Source organism: Trachemys scripta, chromosome 4, assembly GCF_013100865.1.
Source record: "Trachemys scripta elegans isolate TJP31775 chromosome 4, CAS_Tse_1.0, whole genome shotgun sequence".
Classification (NCBI taxonomy): domain Eukaryota; kingdom Metazoa; phylum Chordata; order Testudines; family Emydidae; genus Trachemys; species Trachemys scripta.
Window position 1 is genome coordinate 112011444 of NC_048301.1, and position 11173 is coordinate 112022616.

Sequence of the window (11173 nt, forward strand, 5' to 3'; positions counted from 1 at the left end):
CGACGGGAAGCCGCAGAGGTCGATTTTGCCGCCGTCCTCACAGCGGGGTAAGTCGGCTGCGATACGTCGAATTCAGCTACGCTATTCACGTAGCTGAATTTGCATATCTTAAATTGACCCCCCCCCCGTAGTGTAGATGTAGCCTAAGAGAAGGTCCAAAGACATTTTATACTGGCCTCAAATGAACAGCAACGTTGAAGAAGCTGTCAAGGTTTGTCGTATATGCCAAAAATACAGACCAAATCAAGCAAGAGAGCCCATATTAGTGGCACAGGAAAAATTGTTCCCCTGGAGCAAAGTAGGCATAGATTTGTTTACATTGTCTGGAAAGAAAAATATGTACTTGTCCTTGACTGTTATTCTCACTTCCCTGAGATAGCCTCACTGGACAATACTACAGCTAAACAGGTGATTATACATGTCAAATCTGTTTCTGTGAGACATGGTATACCTGACATAGTAATGTCTGACAATGGCCCGCAGTTTAGTGGGCATGATTTTAAAGTGAAGTATGGGTTTCAATATGTAATCTCTAGTCCCCATTATTCCCAACAGGTTGGTGGAAAATGGTGTCATAATAACAAAGCACCTACTGGAAAAGGTTGTGGAGTCAGCTTCTGACCCATATTTAGCCCTGTTAAATGATTGAATGGACCCAGTGAAGGATGGGTTGTCACCTACTGACGTGTTCAACAGAAAACTGAAAACAAAAATGTCTGCACTGTTAGAAACTGATGTCAGAGCACTGGGGGCTTGAAGACATATACATGGATATGGCTAAACAAAAACAATATGATTTTATGTCCTGGGAGCTGCCACCACTTAGTGAAAATGACACTTGTGGGGTAATCTATGGCAGGAAATGGCTACAAACACCAGTGGTATCACAAGAGGCAGCCCCAGGATCATATGAGGTTGGCACCCCAGACGACACCTTCTCCAAATCCCAGAAGGGAGGGAGATAAGCGGCGCTGAGAAAGTCTCAGACAGATTACAACCACAGCAGGTTGAGATGGCTAACCCCAGGAAACGGCACAACCAGAATTCATGGACTTACTGCTGACGGACAGCAATGGGGCTGACGTCTCAGGGGAGCCCAACAGGTCTATGCAATGGCACATTGCACCTCAGAGACTACTAAACGTTGCTACTTAGTTTAGTTAGTAGGCAGGCTATAACTGTTTGACATTCTGTATTATGTTAATGTTGATTGTTACGTTTGTCTAGGGAAGGGAGATATGGGGAACTGTACCTTTAAGAGGTTCTGGCAAGAGCCCATTGGAACCCATTGTGATTAATAGATTTATAGATTCCAAGGCCAGAAGGGACTATAGAGATCATCTAGTGTGAACCTCCTGCATAGCACAGGCCAGAGAACTTCCCCAAAATGATTCCTAGGGCGTGTCTTTTAGACAAACATTCAATCTAGATTTAAAAATGGGCAGATAAGGAGACTTCACCATGATCCAATAAGTTGTTCCAATGGTTATTTTCATTGTTAAAAATGTATGCAGCAGCAGGCCAATAATAAAGAGCTCCTTGAAGTCAATGGAAAAACCCTCTTGATTTCAGTGGGCTTTGCATGGTGCGTTGTCCTGTGTTGGCGACACGGGAGGTTACCATCTGTAGAGCAGCTGATAGCTTTGCACAGTCTCCTCCGGCATCCTGCCCTTGCTGGGATCGCTGACAGTTTGAGCACATGCACGGAAAGTATGGAGAGACCTGACGTAATCTTCATTACTTAAATCCAATTAATGTGAGCTAATATGGCTGCAAATGTTTGGAGTGCTGAAGCTGGCTTCCCACTCAGCCGGAGAAATGGGACCCTACAGCTGAGCCAAGGAACAGCCTTGTTTGCGTGGGGAAGAGGCAGTGGAGTGGAATGGGAGGGTGGGACAGGCTGACCAGAGTGAAAAACATTGCTCTGTATTTCTGTAATGAACAGCAAACAGAGGGTGCTCTCGGCAGAGAAGGAGCCTGTCTAGCGATCAAAGACATGGGACTGGGGATCAGGAGAGCTGGGTTCTATTCGCAGTTCTCACACTGGCTCACTGTGTGACTGACTGGCTCACTGTGCCTCTGTGCCTCAGTTTTACCATCTATAAAAATGGAGTTGATGATGATAATGATTAGTCTTCTCAGGATTTTAAGTTCCACGGGGAGCATCTTCCACCAGAGACTATTTAATGTCCTCTCAGAAGAATGGCATGCTCATAGTTCACTACCCACTACCTCCCCCATGCCAGCACTGCCCTGCAGTGTCAGCCTGCGGGAGGCAGGCTAAGGTCATTAACCCAGCTATAAGGGGATCAAGCATTCAGGCCATGACTACATTAGGGAATTTTACTGAGCAAATACCAGTGGGGTCCCTAGTATAGACATGGCTCCAGTAGCTCCCAGGATTTGTATCATTATGTCAATTAAACCTGCTGATGGTGTTAAAATGGATCCAACTGCAAGAACCTGGTGCCAGGAGGAATTCTTTGGTAAAATGCCCTAGTGTAGACAAGATTGAAGAGACTGAGTGCAGGAAGGGGCTAAACATTTAGGCAGCTACTCCAAGGGGTTTAGGAAAGGGGGAGAGAAATGTCATTCATGGAGCAAAGCAGCTGAAAAGAGAAGAGGGTCAAGACTGATTAATAAAAAAAAAAGTACTGTAGCCCTGGTAAGGGGCCTGATTCAGCTCCCATGGATGTCTATGGAAAGACCCCCACTGACTTCAGTGGATGTTGGATCATGCTCATGGTAGGCTGTCAAATGAGGAGTAGTGGCTTAAATGGGATGTTCAGTCCTGGAGATAGCTTGCCCCCTGAAAAGCCCTCACCCTGACACAGAACGGAGGGGAATATCCCATCCTGATTCACGTGCAGGACTGTACATCTGGGAGAGCGGCTTTATGCGTTAGGCTGCATCTGCTGCTCACGTCAGGACTCAGCACCAGTCCTGCCAGCCCTCGCTTGTGTGAGTACCATTCCTGGCCTTGGTGTGAAGGGCAGCACAGCCATCAGTCAAGATGTTTAAGGCTGTGTGACCCCGGGAAATCTTGATGCCAATTAGCAGAGACCCCAGGAGTCATAGGGCTATAGGGATCCCTGGGTTCACCAAAAGGATATTGTGTAAGGTCTGTAATGAAAGTCTGTGTCACACCGATCATCATATTCATTGCAAGATGACTGTATGGGGACTATGTGAGGAGTTATGGATATATGCTGGAAAATTATGTTCTCTAGGCCTTGTAATTAGTTAAAGGGAGGTCCCTCAAAGGTATGTACCCTGTGACAAATTTCTCCAGACAGGAGGTGGGAAACACTTATCTCCCTGCTGGACCACAGTGTATTGCGTGTCTCACAATAGAAATCTATCCGCATACTGAGCCAAATGCTGCTGAAGAGCTTGGGGCGACTTCAGAAGGAAATGATCAGGAAGAAGTAAAAAGTTGTGGGGAGGAAGGCCGTTTTGAAGTGAAGAGCAGCGGTCCGGTCTGGTATATCTGTGGGTGCACAGAGACACTCTGGCATCCTTCAATCTGTGAACTCAAGCTGCCAGTGGGCTTGATCTTATCAAAAGTGGGATCTTAGCCAACCTGGCTGAAAATGCTGGGAAAAGGACTTGGAGTAGGCTCTCTCGTAGGAGACAGGGATTGTCCTGTGAGTTAAGTTTAGGCTGCAGAAAACGTGTTATGATTTTATTGTATATGTAACTGTTTGTTTCCAGTGTTCGTATTTACTATCATTTGAATCTCTCTGTTCTTTGATAATAAACTTATTCTCATTTTCACTATAAATATTGCTGAGTGCTGTGCGTTAAGCGGAGTGGTCGTCACGAGTTAAAACCTGTACGCTGGTGTGTGCTGTTCCTTTGGGAGGAGCGAATCTGAGAGCTCTGTGAGTGCTCAGTGGAGCCAGGGCTGGGCACTCCAGGGGGACATTTAGAGGACTCGGGGGTTGGTGGGTGCCCATTGCTACCCTGTGCAGAGAGGGCGAGGCCTGCGGAGACCTGGAAGCCATTGTTTGTGTTGCCAGAGGCTGGGGGTTTCAGGGACCTGACCCACAGCAGGCTCAGACAAGGCCTCCTCACGCTAAGGGCAGGTGGTAGCAAGGTGCCTCTCAACCTGCGGGAGCATCACAAAGGCCTTGTTGCTGCTCCCACTGAGCTTCTCTTGAGGCAGGCGGGAACAGGAGTGGGCTCCGAAAGAACAAGTGCGGCAGCAGCTGGCTTTGCAGCCTCAAAAGCTGGCATGCTGCCAGTCCTGACTCTAGCAATAGAAGCTTTTTTGTACGATGCAATGACCAAATTATATAGCGTGTTGGGCAAGGCGCGCCGCGCCGCTGGCTGAGAGGAAATTCCGTGCTGGGTAATCCCCTTGCAAACCTTGAAATTGAGCCAGTTGGTCTCACACTGGAACTGTGCCTGCTGGGAGTGCCGAGCCCAGAGCGGAGAATGTGCATTTCTCGATTCCAAAAGGAAGGATGGCTCTGTGCTGACTGCACTGGATTGGGACTTGGGGATTTATACTATCACCCATCACCATGGCATCTGGGTGTCTTCCATGTTAAATCAATAGCAATAGCCAAGTCTCTAGTGGAATCCCTCTGGAGTTTCCAGCTTTTCTCCCCTTTCACAGTAAAACCCTGCTTGGAGGAGGCATTTTGTTTTAAAAATTTTCCATTAATGCACTTTGAAGGCTGATTTGTTTCAGGCGTGTTGGTTTTGGGTCGGTTGTGGTTTAGGAGTTAAACAGCCCCTTAGCCCAAACCCGGCAAGCCTGGGTCAGCTGGCCCGGGCCTGCCAGCTGCAGGTGTCTAATTGCAATGTAGACATACTCTCACTCTCTCCAAGCCAACAGCAGCCTGGAAGGAAATACTGATGAGGACTGTGCTTTCCCCACTCTGGTGGCAGTGGTGTGATATTGATTAGGTGGCCCGGTGGTCCATTTCACCAAGCAGCCCAGAGGGGCCTGAAGAAGAGCCTGTTGTGCAGGGGCAGAGGCTGAGCTCACATCATGCTGCCACCAGAAAAAAATAAGCTGCGGCATTAATTTGCCAGCTGGTTTGCTGCTCATGAAATAAGCAGGGCATCCACAGTGCTGCCAGTTCCTGTGATTTTTGTTACAAGTCTCATGATATTTGGTATTTTTCTCAAAACCCCAGCTCCAATGGTTGTGTGAGAATCTCAGCTTTCATTTAAAAACAAAGTTTCTAGCCCGAAAACGTGACCCAAGTGCACCCTAATGACTCAGAACAAGAAGGAAAAGAAAAAGAACCCAACACTTGTTATTTTGTAAAAATTGCATGATTGTTAAGCTGATCTCATGAATTTTCTAGGTCAGACTCTTTAATGTTGAATGCTTGTGTAAGCAGAGTCAGGATAAGCTCTACCTGACATCTGGTGGTGAATTATGGTGAGGGTGGAAAATAACTTTAGGGGCTGATCTTGTTTGCATAGGCACACCTACCCGCCTAGCCTAGGACAACAACAACTGAAAGTGGTTACTTTGGCAGCTGTGGGATCCCCAGTTTCTCTGTTATTGGGGTAGGAAGAATAAAGTGTTGTTACCCTGATTCTGGGAATCAAGGCCAGTGGAACTGTTGTATGACAGAGGGACTCACCAGTAACTAAGTAGCACTTGCTAGACAAGGGGTATGGGTTACAAAACCCAGTGAATTGAGTGAGGTTGGGGATAGGTATGTGTACTTGATGGTATGGGCCCTTTTGAGGGCCTGCAACACCAATTGCACTACCTCCTCTCTCGGTTGTTGAATAGCAGAGCTAAGTTTGCTTCTATTAGGAGTCTAGCTAGAAGTTACTAAACTGAATTCACTTTGGGCCGATGGTGCACCAGCACTGAGGCTCCCCTACTACAAGCTGAAATCACTAAAAGAGCTGAAATTGCTGAGCTGAGATTACCGAGTGCTGTATTAAGCAGTGGGGGAGCCTGAAGATATATTGCTAAGCAGCTGGCAGAGCCGAGCAGTTTGTGAGACGGTTGGAGCGGCCCATGGAACGGGGATCAGAGCGGAGTTTGCGGGGATGGCTGGAGGTGCGGCGCGGCTGGTAGAGCGGAGCCATTCGTGGTAAAGGCTGCAGCAGAACTCCACGGAGAGGTGGGGCAATTGGCCTCGGACCACGTAAGGTGCCCCTTAGCATCCCATGTGCATCCCCCCCCATTTCCACCCAGGCTGGGGGGGGTAACACTCTACAGATAAACTTTTGAACTCTGGGGCGGCACTGACCAGAGACAGAGACTTTGGGGTTGTTGGACTTTGGGGTGATTGGACTTAAGAACCCGAGGGGAAAAGGACACTGCCAAACTTACTTGGAGGTGGGTCTTTTGCTCATGGTTTGTGTTATGAATCCTGTTTGTGGCGTTTCCCCAACATAATGCCGCATTGTTTCCCTCCTTTATTAAAAGATGTTTGCTACACTCAGACTCCGTGCTTGCGAGAGGGGAAGTATTGCCTCCTTGAGGCGCCCGGGGGGGTAGTATGTAATTGTCCCAAGTCACTGGGTGGGGGCTCGAGCCGGTTTTGCATTGCGTTATTGAAACGGAACCCCTAGATACAGAACCCGGCCCTTGTTGCTGCCAACTCAGAGGGGCAGAAGGGTTACACTTGGATCTGGCAATACTGCATCTATCACTGCTTTCTGACCTTTTATTTGAAATCAGAGGATGGTATCAGAGTAATTATCAAATACACCCTCTATTTGGGGACTGCATCCTAATCTTGCAGGAAGATGGACTCAATAATCTAATAGGTCTTTTCCGTCTCTAACTATGATGATCTCTCTGTCATGAAAGCATAGCTGTATATAATAGGACAAGTGGCATGACAGCCAGTTTAACTGGGATTGCATCGGGTCTTGCATTTGCCCTGAATGCAGTGAGGGTAGTGGCCATCCTCACTTCTTCTGGCAGAGAGTTCCATATCCTTGGTCCGTGATGACTCTGTCTCCAACCGTCGCACACCTCCCCCAACTGCTTGACAGTGACATCATTCCATTTGCATGTAGCAGTTGCAGGACGTCCTGGCCACAGAGGGGCCTTGGCTACACTTGCGAGTTACAGCGCTGTAAAGCCTCCCCGAGCGCTGTAACTCACTCCCCGTCCACACTGGCAGGGCACTTGCAGCACTGTATCTCTCTGGGTACACCGCTGCAGGTACTCCACATCTCCGAGAGGAATAACAGCTGCAGCAGAGTGGCTACGACTCACAGGTGTGAGTGTAAACGCTTGCAGCGCTGTACTAATCACCTTGTCAAGTGGCCAATCCTCTCCATTGTTGTGACCGGCTGCAGGAATGCGGAAGTGCCAGTTTCAAAGCTCGTACCACAGAGAAAAAGCAAACTGTTTGCTTTGAGTGAGTGAATGAATGAGCAGGGGGCCGGGAGTTCGGAACTTGCAAAATAGAGTGCCGACACGCTCCAAAAAAGCACTCTCTCTCCCCCACACTCCCTGTCACACTCCACCCCACCCCCGTTTTGAAAAGCACGTTGCAGCCACATGAATGCTGGGATAGCTGCCCATAATGCACCGCTCCCAACACAGCTGCAAATGTTGCAAGTGTGGCCACGCCACTGCGCTAGCAGCTGTCAGTGTGGACAGACTCCAGCGCTTTTCCCTACTCAGCTGTACGAAGACAGGTTTACCTCACAGCGCTGTACAGCTGCAAGCGTAGCCAAGGCCAGGGAGCGACGTCTCTTGAGCAGCCAGGACCAATCCCAGCTGCCAAACTCTCCTACGACCCACAGAGATGAGCAGGTACAACCTGCGCCTCCTCCGTCACACAGCCTCTAGGCTGACCCTCTTTCCCGCTCCACATGTCAATGTCTTCCTCCTCCCTCAATTACCAACTATTATTTATTTATGATTTGTATTTAGTAGCACCCAGGAGCCCTAGTCATGGATCACGACCGCGCTGTGCCAGGTGCTGTACAACCACAGGACAAAAGGCGGCCCCTGCCCCAAAGAGCTTACACTCTAAGGAAAGTTAGAGTTCAAGGTTTTCTTGTTTCAAAAAACTGCTTTTCAATTATCTGTTTAAAAAAAAAACAACCCAGCCACCAGGCTGGTTTATTTATAGAGGACGTGACAGCATCTGTTAGACAATTCGTGTTAGTGTGAAGCTGTGGCTCAGGATGCAAAGCACAAAGGTTCGTTGCCAATAATACCGCCTGAGTGACAGCACCTGCTGGAGGTGTTACAGACTCCAGCAATGCTGTGCAAAGCACTTGAGAACAGGGGCGCTGGAACACTTTTTATAGTGGGGGTGCTGAGAGCCATTGAACCAACCTGCAAATCCTCTATCTGATGGAAACCACTTCAAGCCAGGGGGTGCAGCAGCACCCCCAGCACCCCTAGTTCCAGCACCTATGCTTAAGAAACATGGCTTTAAACACCACCCCCCAAAACCAAGCAACCTACATATTACAAGCAATAGAGGGTCAATGGACTATAGACACAGCACTACTTTAGCAGTGTTAAGGGGGAGTTAACTGGTGTAAAGAGGCCTTAGTGCAAACAGCAATCAGCCCCAGTGGCCGCATAAGACTGACTCATGCAAGATCAGAATTGGGCCGACGGTCACAGTGCATGAATCCATACTGACACCGAAGGCACAAATCCAGGCTTCAGAATGGACTCTGCTCAGAACTCAAAACCTTTAAAGTGTTTCTCCAAAGAGTCTGAGGTTCAAGTTACCGTTAAGATCGGTTCGCCCAGTAACTGGAAAGAATCTTACATTGCTACCTCAGTGCTATGTTCTAAAAAAGTGAAAGTTAATTGGGAAGGGGTGGCCACATGGCTAAACCCCTCGCACAGTTCTGAAGAGGTGCCCTATTGGGTACTGAGGAATCACAGCACTTGCTCTCACTTGGACTCCCTTGGCACCGAGCGTCCAAAGAGCGCTCAGTACAGCAGATAAAGCAGCGGTGAAGCCTGAGCGTTTCTCCCTGACATCTCTCAAACTGATCTTCTGCGTGACTTTGTCTCCAGCCATGTTAATTAAACACAACTGCGGGCCAGAACATTAGTTGTAACAATGTACGTAAGAATGGCCCTACTGGGTCAGACCAAGGGTTAATCTAGCCCAGTATCCTGTCACCAACAGTGGCCAGTGCCAGGTGCCCCAGAAGGAATGAACAGAACAGGTAATCATCAAGTGATCCATCCCCTGTCGCTCATTCCCAGCCTCTGGCAAACATAGCTAGGGACACCTTAAATCAGGGGTGGCCAACCTGAGCCTGAGAAGGAGCCAGAATTTACCAATGTTCATTGCCAGAGAGCCACATTAACACGTCAGCAGCCCCCCATCAGCTCCCCCCACCCCCGCTCTCAGTGCCTCCCACTCACCAGCAGCCCCACCGATCAGCGCCTTCCCCCTCCCTCCCCGCACCTCCCGATTAACTGTTTTGTGGCATGCAGGAGGCTCTGGGGGGAGGGGGAGGAGCAAGGACACGACAGGCTGAGGGGATGGGGTAGGAAGGGTGGAGCGGGGGCAGGGCCTGTGGCAGAGCAGGGGCTTGAGCAGTGAGCACCCCCCCGGCACACTGGAAAGTTGGCGCCTGTAGCTCCAGCCCCGGAGTTGGTGCCTATACAAGGAGCCGCATATTAACTTCTGAAGAGCCGCATGTGGATCCGGAGCCACAGGTTGGCCACCCCTGCCTTAAATGTAACACCTTAAAGTTCTCCGGTGCTTCCAGCCAGCTGGAACACAGGACAGAGAATCGTGCAGCCCTGCCCTCAGCCTATGGTGTTCCTGTGTAGCGGCTGCCCTGATGCTGCGAGTTTGTGGCTTTGATTTTATCAAGGTTAAATGAACTTTCAGAGACCTAATCAATGTGATGAGCTGCAAGTGGAAAATGGAGCTGCGTGATGCACTCAGTGCTGCTGTCTTTCATTTTTCCAGAAAGCACTGAGCAAATCCAGACTCTTCATAGTGTCTCATGCTGGGCATCTAAAAACACTAGTTGCTTTTGAAAATGTTGGCCTGTTCCTCTATGAGTGAGCAGCTTTCTTGACTGGCTGACGTATTTTTATAGTCATTTTTTGTCATCTATCAGGTTGTCTCACACCGACCCCTTCAATAGAACATCTAAGTTTTGGCAATACTCACCCAGCTGGCAATCCTTAGACTTCTCAGTTGTGAGTTATGACTGTTTGTGAGATCATACCCATTGGACAAGCTGCAGTTTGAGTTCAGAATGACGGCTCAGCCCCTTTTCAAGTCCTGGGCTATAAATCTTTGCTGTGACCTTTCTGATTACAGTGTCACCAACTCTCATGATTTTTTTATGAGTCCCTTGATAATTACTGTTTTCCTTAAAGCTCCAGATTCTGGAGTCAAGTGGCTAGGTGATTATTTCAGCCTTCGTTGTTAAGGAAAAAGTAAGTTTCTAGATATTGTGGCTGTGGAGAAAGCTTCCAAATGTGACCCCAGTGCACCCTAAAGGCTCAACAAGCAGAAGGCAAATAAAAAGATCACCACATCTGTTAGCTTTACATAATCTCGTGATTTTAATGCCAATCTCATGATTTTTGGTGAGCCTGACTCATTTGGGGTTGGCAATACTGCAGACTCCAGACTGAGCCTCTCAAATATCCGTTATTTCAAGGAATCTCATTCATTTTAGTCCCAAAGTTACCAGACAAATGTCATGCAACCCTCACTTTTATTGCTGAAAAAATATTTGCCGCAGAAATCTTCATACAACTGGGGGTATGCAGAGTTATCTGCACTAAAGGAAGGGGATCCCCCCAGTATTTTAAGCTTCCTACATGGATACTGTTTATGAGAGGTAACACCCCAGGCACTGGGCCATTGTAAATCAGGGGTAACTCCACTGGAGTAAAATGACTCTGGCTTTACACTTTTGTAATTGAGATCTGGATGTAGCGCTCTGTGTTTTAATTTGTGCTCAGTCACCGCTGGCCATCTTCGTTCCTCACGCTCTCCCTCCATTTCCTTATAATACAGTATTCTGCCAAAATGTCTACAAACTCAACAGCCCTCCACATACCAGTCATGTTACTGCGGTAGTTGGGGCCATTGGTACCACGTTGGGCTTTGTTATAGCAGCGCAGCTGTGTGGGGAAGCATCTTGCTAACCAGGAGCCACAATAATACCTTGCTGTGGATTCTATCCCAGCATTTGGCATCACCCCGCACTGCTCGAA